Here is an 11,847-nt window from a genome sequence, read left to right on the forward strand (position 1 = left end):
CTTATAAAAGGAATGAGACCACACAACGTGGTTCCACAGTGCACACAGAACAATATACCATCATAAACCTTCAAGATCGGTCTACATAGCACAGCGGACATAGAAATTAATGAATCACTAGATTCACAGATGAGAAATTGACAATCCCAACCTTAAAGAAAATTTGGAGTGCCTATGCACTGTGGCTAAAAGTATAAGGTGCAATCACTTTGGAAACAGTTTGGTATTTTCCAATAAATTTGATGGCATACATACCTATGACCCAGCATGGATCACAGATGTTGCGGAGCACTCCTAACTGTGTATATCAAAGGCATGTGCTAGAATTTTCACTGAAGCACCATTTCTTTTCTTCTTCTTCTTCTTTTTTTTTTTTTTTAAGATGGAGTCTCGCTCTGTTGCCTAGGCTGGAGTGCAATGGAGTGATCTTGGCTCACTGCAACCTCCGCCTCCCAGGTCCAAGCAATTCTCCTGTCTCAGCCTCCCTAGTAGCTGAGAATACAGTTGCATGCCACCATGCCTGGCTACTTTTTGTATTTTTAGTAGAAATGGGGTTTCACCATATTGGTCAGGCTGGTCTCGAACTCCTGACCTCAGGTAATCCACCCGCCTCAACCTCCCAAAGTGCTGGAATTATAGGCATGAGCCACTGTGTCCGGCCTAGTCACTGTGCCTAGCCACTGTGTCTAATAGGGGGAAAAAAAGGCCCTGGAAATAATCCAATTGTCCATCAACTGGAGAACAAATAAATTAATTGTGACATCTTTTCATAATGGAATAGTATTCAACAATGAAAATGAGTGAACTCCAATTGCATCAGTATGGATAAATAACAAAAATAACTTGAGCAATAAAGGCAAGCTAAAGAAGTGTATACAGCATGATTCCATTTATATTAAGGTTAAAGACATGTAAAACTAAGTAATATGTTATTTAGGATACATATATCTATGGTAAAACGAAGAAGGAAGGGAATGAAAAATGAATAAGTCACTAGGGAGCAGGATTGGAGTGAAGGGACATGCAGGATTTCCAAGCAATTGTAGTATATTTCTTAAGTTGAATGGTGGGTATAAACGTTCATTTTATTGTTATTCTTTATAGCTTATGAATATTGTAGGTATTACATATTTAACACAAATAAATTTTAAAAGATCTGATCTATCTTTGAACTTGTGTTGTAATAACAAAAAAAAAAAAAAGAAAAAGGAAAAAAAAGGAAAAATATCTGGTCTAGAATTATGGGGCAAAAGCAAGATAGCATGCCTAAACCTAAGTCAGATGGTGATAATCCACCATCTCTGTGAGATGATGAGACTTGAGAACAAGAAGACGGATTGTACTGCTTCTTGGGGTTGAGACCCAACCAGCCCTGGTTTTACTTGGGCTCTTTGCCTTGCATCTGTGGATGACAACTACAACACCATGTTTATTGAATGCTTTCTGTGTTTCCTGTACTATGACGACATTCATTTTACATGTGAAAAAACTGATTCTGAGAGAGGCTAGGTAAACCAGTCTAAAGTTACACCACTCATCAATGGAAAAGCTGGGATTTAAACCCCAGTCTGTTTCCATAGTCTAAGCTACTAATCATAGACTCTGCCATTGCAAGACAGATTTTCTGTTATTCAGCAGACAGCCCTGCTCTAGCATCAGGCACCAACTTAACCATGACCTTGGGCAAGTCTTTTAGTCTCCCTCACCTCAGCTTCTTACCTCTAGAGCAAGAGATTCAAAGAGGGGCTTGGGCTCCATCTGACTTGGAATCTGGACACTGCCAACCTGCATAGAAACTGGTTAGTGCCAGTGGAAACATTCACAGAATATTTAGAAGATGAGTCTTGACTTCTGTTTACTAGACTGCTTCCCAAAGAAGGGCTTAGTGGCTGTGGCAGTTTACAGTGCCTTGGAGGGAGTCCAAGTCCTCACTGGAACTGGAAAGTCAGGCACAGTTCACTATCTTCTCTGCTACCCCACTCACTGATGGCTTTTCCCTTGCCAGGGCCAGTTTAGGCAAACTGCTACAGGAAGTTGGCAAGGTGTGATGTTGGTGCCATGCACTCTGGTTCTATGCAGAACTATAACCTATTTCCAAGAGGCTCAGCTTCACAACAACTCCATGGGGGCAAAGGGTACTATGGTCATTCCCATTTTATGATGTGAAGTCTGATCCTCAGAAGGGTGACAAAACTTACTCAAGGCCGCCCATCTTCTTGACATCTGAGCTAGGGCCTTTAGCCCCCAAACCATTCACCCACCTTTCCTTTCTTGTGCTGGCCCCCTTTCTCAGGGTTGGGACAGGGATGCATCCTGCAGCAACCACAGACCCAGTAGCTTTCTCATACATGCGGGCCAAAGTGGCAGGAGCTTGCGGATGGACAGGCCCATGCCTGGTTTTCTCAGCCGGTGCCAGTGAAGGGCCAGAGGGAAAAAGGTTGGGAGACAGCTAAGGAGCCTGGGTAAACCAGTGGAGGAAACAGCAGGAGAGACTAGGGAAAGGCAAAGACAGACAAGGAAGCATGGCAGATGCTGGCAGTGGTTTTTCTGTTCTTCTTTTTTGTGGAGACAAGTGGTAGGAAGGGAGAAAGAAGGAAGAAGAGAAGACATCTGAGACTTGAGCAAGTGGGCAAAGGCCCTTTTAGGCTCAAGGTTTTACTTTCTGTGAGACAAATTGGTTCCCTATTTTATCTTTTCAGTAAACTCAACATTCTATACATCAGATTGGCATGGAGTGCGTATCTGTTTTATTAGGAGAATGGCTCAGATGAAAACACCATTTACTCATTGCATCCAGCCAAGCCTCTATTGGCAAGAACATTACAATAGCCTAATATTGGGATGGACAACTCCTGGCCTGTGCATCATCTTTATCTCCTCCTTTGCCTTCTGTCCTCAGAGCCAATCTGCCAACAAGATTCTCTTTGGAAGTATTTCCACATTTACCCTGCTCTCACTATAGCCCAGGCCCCCACTTGGTTCACTGATCAGCCTCTTGCTATTTCTTGGTAGTAAGATCCAGCCCTAATCTCATCCCCATGCCTCCAGCTGCTGACCCTTCTTAAGGACCTCAGAGGAATTTCCTTTCTTCTAGAACCAAGTACCAATGTCATTCATGCCTCACTGTGACTGAATCTCCTCAATGGTGCATCTTATTCCTCACTAATTCCCAGCAGGTGACCATCCTTTTAGTCAGACAGGTCATCAAACACTCCTTTCTCCTCATCAGTCACATGGCCCAGCCACTAGTCAGAACCACCACCCAGAAGTGAAGAAGCAGATACACAAGGCCCTAGGAAATCAGGAGGCCAGGTAGTTTCCATCAGTCAGGGCCATTATGGAGCCAAAGAGCAGGCAAGGGTGGAGGGGCAGTTTTCTATCCAAGGAATGGGTGTATCAGAGATGTGGAAAGCTGAGATAACACTCATGACCTCCAGGAGGTGAGGGTCTATGATACGGTTTGTCTGTGTCTCCACCAAAATCTCAACTTGAATTATATCTCCCAGAATTCCCACGTGTTGTGGGTGGGACCCAGGGGAAGGTAACTGAATCATGGGAGCTAGTCTTTCCCATGCTATTCTTGTGGTAGGGAATAAGTCTCATTAGATTTGATGGGTTTATCAGGGGTTTCCACTTTTGCTTCTTCCTCATTTTCTCTTGCTGCTGCCATGTAAGAAGTGCCTTTCACCCTCCACCGTTATTATGAGACCTCCACAGCCATGTGGAACTGTAAGTTAAATTAAACTTTCTTTTCTTCCCAGTCTGGGTATGCCTTTGTCAGCAGTGTAAAAATGGACTAATACACTCTATCTGCCCTATGTCCTCAGTAGCAAATGCTGTGGCTGTTGATTATCATTTTCTGTTACCTTTTATCTGATGAAGTTTGACTAGTCTCCCAGTCTTTCTACTTGGGCAGTCCATCTGGATTCAAAGGGTCCCCAAACAAAAGCAGAGCAGACTTGAGCAAATATTTTATGTTCTTAAAGATTTCCTTGTCTCCAATTCAATATATGTTTGTGATCCCAGTCCCATCATAAAGATATCATAAAGATTTCCATTATCTCCAATTCAATGTATAAATTTAATGTGATCCCAATAAAAATACCAAGACAATCCTCTCCCTCCTCCCATGCCAGATCTAGACAACTTGACTCTAACATTTCTGTATGAAAATAAACAAGCAAGAATAGCCAAGAAACCCTTGAAAAAGAAAATCAAGGAATGGAAAGGGACTAGCCTTCCTAGACATTAAAGTACAGTATGAAGCCTCTCTAATAAAAACAGCATGGTATTGCTACATGACCAATGGAAGTAATGAGAAAATATGTAGATAAATAGAAGATTGTAAACAAATTAAGTATATTATGAATGTGGCATATCTAATGGGGAAAAATAGGCTTTTCAATAAACAGTACAATTGCACAGCTATTGGGAAAAGTACAAAATTTAGATTCATACCTCAAATCAGAGTGAACTCCCAATGGATCAAAAATCTAAATGTAAGACATGAAGCCATAATATACCTGAAGAAAACAGAGTTAAATTTCTTTATAACCTTATCCACGATTTAAAATCTAGAACTAATAAAACAAAATCTTAATAAATTTAACCGGAAAAACATAAAAATATTTTTCATAGCAAAAAACACCATAAGCAGTATCAAAAGATAAAAGATAAATTGGGAGTCAAGAGTTGCATCATATATCACAGAACCGAAGGCTAATATCTCCTTAATAGGTAGAGATCCTAAAATTTGAGATTGAAAAAAAAACCCAACTAGATAAAAAGTGGGCAAAACCATGAACATGAAAGGCAGGAGGCCTTTAAATGGATGAAAAGTATGCTTAACTACACTCCTATTAAGAGAAAGATTATTATAATCATGCTGAAGAAATATTTCACATAAGCAAAAACCTAAAAGTCTGATGATGGTGTCTGTTGTTAAGGCTCTGAGGAAAAGACATCCTTTGCTTGCAAAATGTTATACTCCCCTAGGAGGGGATATGGCAATGAGGTAGGAGGTGGGGCTTGGACACCAGACCAAATTGAGGACTATCTAAAACAAGTCAGGCTGGAAGCACCTCCCCATAAGACACACCCACCAGTGTGCCATGTCAGTTTACCATTGCCATGGCAACACCCAGAAGTTACCATCCTTTTCCGTGGCAATGACCTGACTTGTAAGTTACCACCCTTTTCCTAGAAATTGCTGCATAAACTCCCCCTTAATTTGCATATAATTAAAAGTGGATATAAATACGAGTGTAGCTCTGCCTCTCAGCTGCTACTCTGTGCACTCCATCTATGAGTAGTCCTGCTCTGCAAGGAGCAGTACTTCTGCTGCTGCTGTAGGCTGCCGCTACAATAAAAGTTGCTGTTTAACACTTGCTGGCCCTTGAATTCTTTCCGGGACAAAGCCAAGGACCCTCTGGAGCTAAGCCCCAATTTGGGGCTTGTCCATCCTACATCAGCAGTACCTAATAAAATTACTAGAATTTACCTTATGACCCAAGCAACCTCAATTCTAGGAACCTATCCTGAAGATACACCTTCACATATGTACATATGCAACATCTGCACTCATTTATTGCAGTTTTATTGGCAATAGCAAAAGATCAGAGACACCTAAATGTCCATCAATGGGAAACTGGTTGAATACATTTTCTGTATTCACACACACACATACATAGGCACTTGTTAATTGCAACAATAAACACTGGAAGGGTAAATCAGAAGCTAATAAAAGTAGTCACCCATGGGAGGCAGAAGGGAGCTGGAAATAGTGGGAAAGTGATAGGGATTAGATAGATTCTCTGGATCTATCTGGATCTATCTTTTTTTGTTTGTTTGTTTTGAGATAGAGTCCCATTTGTCACTCAGTGCATCAGGCTCCCTGCAGCCTCAACCTTCTGGGTTTAAGTGATCTTCCTACCTCAGTGCCTGAGTAGCTGGGACCACAGGCAGACACCACCATGCCCAGCTAATAGTTTGTGATTTTGGTAGGGATTGGGTCTCACCATGCTGCCCAGGCTGGTCTCAAATTCCTGAGCTCAAGTGATCTGCCAGCCTTGGCCTCCCGAAGGTGTAATTACAGGCGTGAGCCACCGTGCCCGGCCTGGATCTATCTTTTTATGAAGTTCTGACTTTTAAACTAGGTAACCATTTGACATAAACTAAAACAAAACAAAACNGAAGTTCTGACTTTTAAACTAGGTAACCATTTGACATAAACTAAAACAAAACAAAACAAAACAAAACAAAAAAACAAAATTAAGGCAAACAAAAAAAGGCAAATCTTAAAGACAAAAATAAACAGAAACAAATGAATTTAGCTGGTAACATATCACAGAGGAAAGAATTATTTCAAGTGACTCTTTAACACAGTCCTCTGAGCATTCTCTGTGAAACTTATTCTAAGAATAAAAATAATTGCAAAGAAATCTTGAACTTTACTCAGTATTTTTATTTTTAGTAGTAAAACTGTGGGTTTTGCTGTTCAAAGTGAAATTTTGTATGTTGTATGAAAAATTAGTAGGAATGAAGATTTTTAGTATAGGAGAAAAAAGTAAAGATATAAAATCAAAGAAGAAAAAAACTTGATAATTTTAAATTTGATGGAAAATATCAATCTGAACTCATGATTTTTCTAGCAGTAGACACTGAAAAGTCCTAGAAGCAATGATGGTCCAAATTTTACATACATCAAAGATGCTCAATTACAAATATAATAAGAAAAGAATCCTCCACTAAAAGGAACCAGGTTCTCCTTGAAGAAAGGGTTGATTTCGGGGAAAATAGAAGGTGAACCTGGACTACCTTGTGCCATAAAAGTACACACTCATGGGAGGGAGAAGGGAGCTGAAAATGGTGAAGAAGTGATAGGGATTAGATAGATTCCCTGGATTTTTTTTTTTTTTTAAAGACAAGTTCTCACTTGTCACTCTGGCTGGAGTGCAGTGACGCCATCGTGACTCACTGCAGCCTCAGTCTCAATCTCCTAGGCTCAAGCAATCCTCCCACCTCAGCACCTGAGTAGCTGGGACCACAGGCACACACCACCATGCCCAGCTAATGTGGCACAGATCATTGAAAGAGGCACATAGGAGCAGATCCTTGAAAGAGGGTCCAGTAGACAATTTTGGGACAATTTGAGCATTTATAAAAAAATGACTGTAATTTATTTTAAACATGAAACAAATAAAAATCCACCAGTCCATAAAAACATAACCAAAAAACAAAGTCATTTGCCAACACTGAAGGTAACTATTCCATCAACTTTTTAATTGAAAATTTAAAAAATTAAATCAGTTGGAAATTAAAGAAGAATAAAGCAATTACCCTGATATGTTTAGGAGAAATCAAAATCCTCAATTTTCACAGAATACTAGCTAATAAATGTAGAATGAATGGTAGAATTAGAAAACTACCATTTTGCAACCCCAAATGAAGAATTTATTTAGGTAAGGGTCATCAATTAATGCTAAAACTGGTAGGTAAAATGTTGTTGGGGAGCGTCATATCCCTATGACATCACAAGGTATCAAATTCCCACACCCGAGGCTGCTGGCTGATTGCAAGGCTGACCTTTACAGAGTTGACAACTGACTGCTACTCACGTGATCAAATTCAGCATTATCCATTTTGCTTCCGATGCAAGATGAAGTACATCTCACCTATGAAATATCTCAATTTAATCAACTTTTAAATCTAACTTCCAGCTTATACAGAGTGAACACATAATGAATCATCCAAAGTAGGGCATCTCTGGGAGGGAAAGAAGACTCAACTAACAATTATGCCAGGACTGCAGGTGTAATCAGGGAAGACATTCCCAGGCAAACTGGAATGTGAGATCCTGCTAAGTTTAGAGGAAATAAAGGGGATACAGGAACAGGCTGAACAGCATTAAGAGAAAACAATTATAATAATTTAAAAATCCAGATGTAGAAATTCTACAAGACTACCACTTGGTCTTCTTAATGTTAGAAGACAAAGGATGCTAGATGGTGTTAGGGAATTGTTAATGTTCTTAGGTATGGTAATGGTACTGTGGTAATGTAGAGGAAGATCCTTATTCGGATATTTTTGGGAGGTGATGGGTACACTGATGAATGTAAGTTTTAAATGTCATGATGTCTATAACTTATTTTCAATTGGTTCAAAAAAATGTTAGCAATGATCAAAATTGGGTGATGAGTGTATGGGTATTCATTGTACCAGTCTTTCAATTTTGCTACATATTTGAAAATTTCATGTAAGAATTTTAAAAATGGCAGGACTTGAAATGTCTCTAACCCTCAACCCTTTCTAGAGAGCCATCTGGGATATTGGAACTGCCTGGTGTCCCAGGCCTCCTCATCAATACTGTCTCCATCAAGGAGAAATCCTACCTGGGGCTCTCCTGGAATAGTCATCTCATCTCCCAAATATTGTTCCAATCTTGACCATTTTCTTATTTCTGGGGGCCTGTCCAAATCTCACTCACCATCAATGGCCACTTTCTTTTGGAAGCTTGTCCTATTTCCTTCTAGTCCACTTGGGCCTCTACTCTGATCTCCTCTATCTTCCTGTCTTTTGACCATAGTTTTGACTTATTTTTCATAAGTATATATCCTGTTACCATGATAAAATTATAAACATCCCAGCAAAATGACTATATTCTATTTCTTAGGCCTTTCTCTATGGCAAGCAAAAAACTAGAACATTCTTTGTACATAATAAATATTTTCTGAGTTAAATGTGGAAGTTATTAAAAGACATTGACAAAAAAAATGGTTGTGAGATGCAACTACTTTTCAAACTCAGGAACTGAATTGATGTTGAAAATCATTGATATTCTAATTGTTTACCTATGCCAAATGGGAAACTACATGGCCATAGAAGCCCTGCTTTCCAATCACAGTATTTCTTTCAACTGATCCTGGTCATAAACTAGGAGTCCTTTTCAAAATGTGTTCAGGAAGTCACTGCTAAGTACTCAGAGCAGACGGTCCAGCAGAAATGTATATGTCAGACTGTCCAAAGAGAAGAGTAAGGAATCAAACTTCCATCTCCTAGAACTCACCATCTGTCATTAACGCCAGTACTACAGTCTCTTTCATATTGTCTCTCTGATTCCACCTGCACGTCTTACCTACCTCCCAACTCTACTTTTAGTTCCCTAACTGTCTAAAGGAATCCCTGGACTCTCCAGGCTTCATTAGCATTTCCTTTACTATCATCCTCGGAACAGTCTCCACTGGACGATGGTAGCCCCTGCAGTATGGGACCTGGATTCCCTTTTCTTCAAAGTGCTGTGATATTGGACTACATTTTATGCACTGCATTAGTCATAATTTGTCAGATCTGGAGTAGGCCTTTGAGAGAAAGCTGCCAGATTTAGCAAATAAGAATACAGGATGCCCAGTTACACTTTAGATAAGCAATGCTTTTTCAGCAAGAGCACATCCCAAATATTGCATGGTGTCCTGTCTTTTATCTGGCAAATCGGAGATGAGGAAACCGAGGCCTAGAGAGTGAACTGACTTGCAAAAGTCCATTTTAGAGAAAAACTCCAAGCCAGAAAAAAACAAGAGCAGAAAGAACTAAGATCTCCTTACTCCTGACCCATGTATAATGTTTTTTTTTGTGTGTGTGTATAAAAACAACAATGTCTGTGGTCAAGATGTGTTGAATCAGTACAAGGAAGCAAATTTCTCATGAAAAAAAAATTTGTACTTGCTTTTCTATTAATTATTTAACCAAATAATTTGGGCCCCTAGGGTGAAATGGCTTAAGGAAATCCTTAGATCTCCAACCTGAGACTATCTGAGTGGAATAATTCAAATTCCTCCTTAACAAATGGCAAACCAAAGACTGGACAGACTGGAAATATCAACGAATGTGTGTGGAGCTGGACTGAGGGAGCTGAATGTGTCACCACCATCCTTCCGGACCACGACTGCCAATCTGTGTGATTTCAATATTCTACTTTTTTACAAATGAGAAGACCCTGGATATAAAGTGCAACAAATATTTATAGAAAGCCACTTTTTAGGAAGAAATCTTTTTAGATATTCTATAACATTACTGTCTTTCAAATCAATACATAACTGGCTAATATTCCAATAGGAAAATGTGCAAAGAACACAAAAGGTTAATTCACAAGAGAAGACATCCAGATGGCTGATAAAAATATAAACCAGCTCACAATCCTGCTAAACCAAAGAAACACAAATTAAATCAAGTATAAAATACCACTGATTTTTTAACCTACCAAAGTAAGCCTTTAAAATGTTATAAAATTCAGGTTTGGCAAAGGCATTGTTAAATGGGTGCTCTTGCCACTGACAGGACAACAAATTGATAGAAACTTCCTAGAAGGCAGTTTGGTTCTAGGTATTAGGATTCTTAAAATGTTCATATGTTTAAAAGAAAAATATAAAATTTTATTAATTTTTCCTAAGTGTAGAATTATTTATGCCAATATAGAATTAGAAACGATGTAAACATTCAACAATAATATAACTTCATAAATTATGATATAGCCATGAGTGGAATGCTCTGCAGCCATTAAAAACAGTGTTTTCGAATAATCTATAACTATATAGGAAAATCTTCACAATGGACCAAAAAAAAAAAAGGGCAGGGCCTGAAACTGTCCATATAGTTTGATTTAGGTTTTATAATCTCACACACCAATACAAAGAAAAACACACTGATATATTAAGTGTAAGTGTGATTCTCTCTGAGTGGTTATCATATCCACTTAAAAAATGTTCCTAAATTTAAAGAATCTTAAAATCTTAAGATCTTTGGATTTATTTTTAAATTACAGTAAAAATTTGAAACATACTTTGTGTACAGGTAAAATATAACTGCTTTGTATAAGTTCCTTACAGCTGCCATAACAAATGACGACAAACTTGGTGACTTAAAACAACAGAAATTTATTTTCTCAAAGTTCTGGAGACCAGAAATCTGAAATCAAGGTGCCAGTAGGGCCATGCTTCCTCCAAAGGCTCTCAGGAAGAATCCTTCTTTGTCTCTTCCAGCTCCTTGTGACTCCAGCCAGTCCTTGGCTTGCGGCTGCATACCTCAAATCCCCACCTCTGTCTTCCCATGGTCTTCTCGCTTCTCTCCAAGTCTCTCCTCTGTGTCGCTTATCGCGACACTTGTTATTAAATCTAGGGCCCGCTCACTTAATCCAGGATAATCTCAAATTGGCATCCTTAATATAATTAAATCTGCAAAGACTCTCTTTCTAAAAAATGTCACATTCACAGGTTCTAAGCGTTAGGCAGTAGACTTATCTTTTGGAGGACTACCATTCAACCTGGGGTAGGAAGTGGGACTGGACTCTGGAGGCGGGGCTCTGACACTGACCAAATTGAGGGACTAGCAAAAAACAGGTCCGTGGCAGAAGCGCCTCCCACTAAGGCACGCCCAACAGTGTGCTGTGTCAGTTTATCACTGCCATGGCAACACTCAGAGGTTACTTCCCCTTTCCATGGCAATGACCTGCTAACCTGGAAGTTACCTCCCTCATCTTAGAAATGTCTGCATAAACCACCCCTAAAAGTGGACATAAATATGAATGCTTCACTCTCTCTGAGCTGATGCTCTGGGCACATTGCCCATGGGGTAGAACCTCTGCTGCTGCTGTACACCACTGCTTCAATAAAAGTTGCAGTTTAACACCACTGGCTCACCCTTGAATTCTTTCCTAGGTGATGCCAAGAAGGCTCCCAGGCTAAGTCCCAATTTGGGGGCTTGCCTGTCTTGCATCAAACCCACTATATACCCTAAGATGGTGGTTTTACTTACAAATGTCAAATACATAAAAAATATTTGTGTTTTATTTAAGAC

The sequence above is a fragment of the Theropithecus gelada genome, chromosome 9 (assembly GCF_003255815.1).
Source record: "Theropithecus gelada isolate Dixy chromosome 9, Tgel_1.0, whole genome shotgun sequence".
NCBI classification, from domain to species: Eukaryota; Metazoa; Chordata; class Mammalia; order Primates; family Cercopithecidae; genus Theropithecus; species Theropithecus gelada.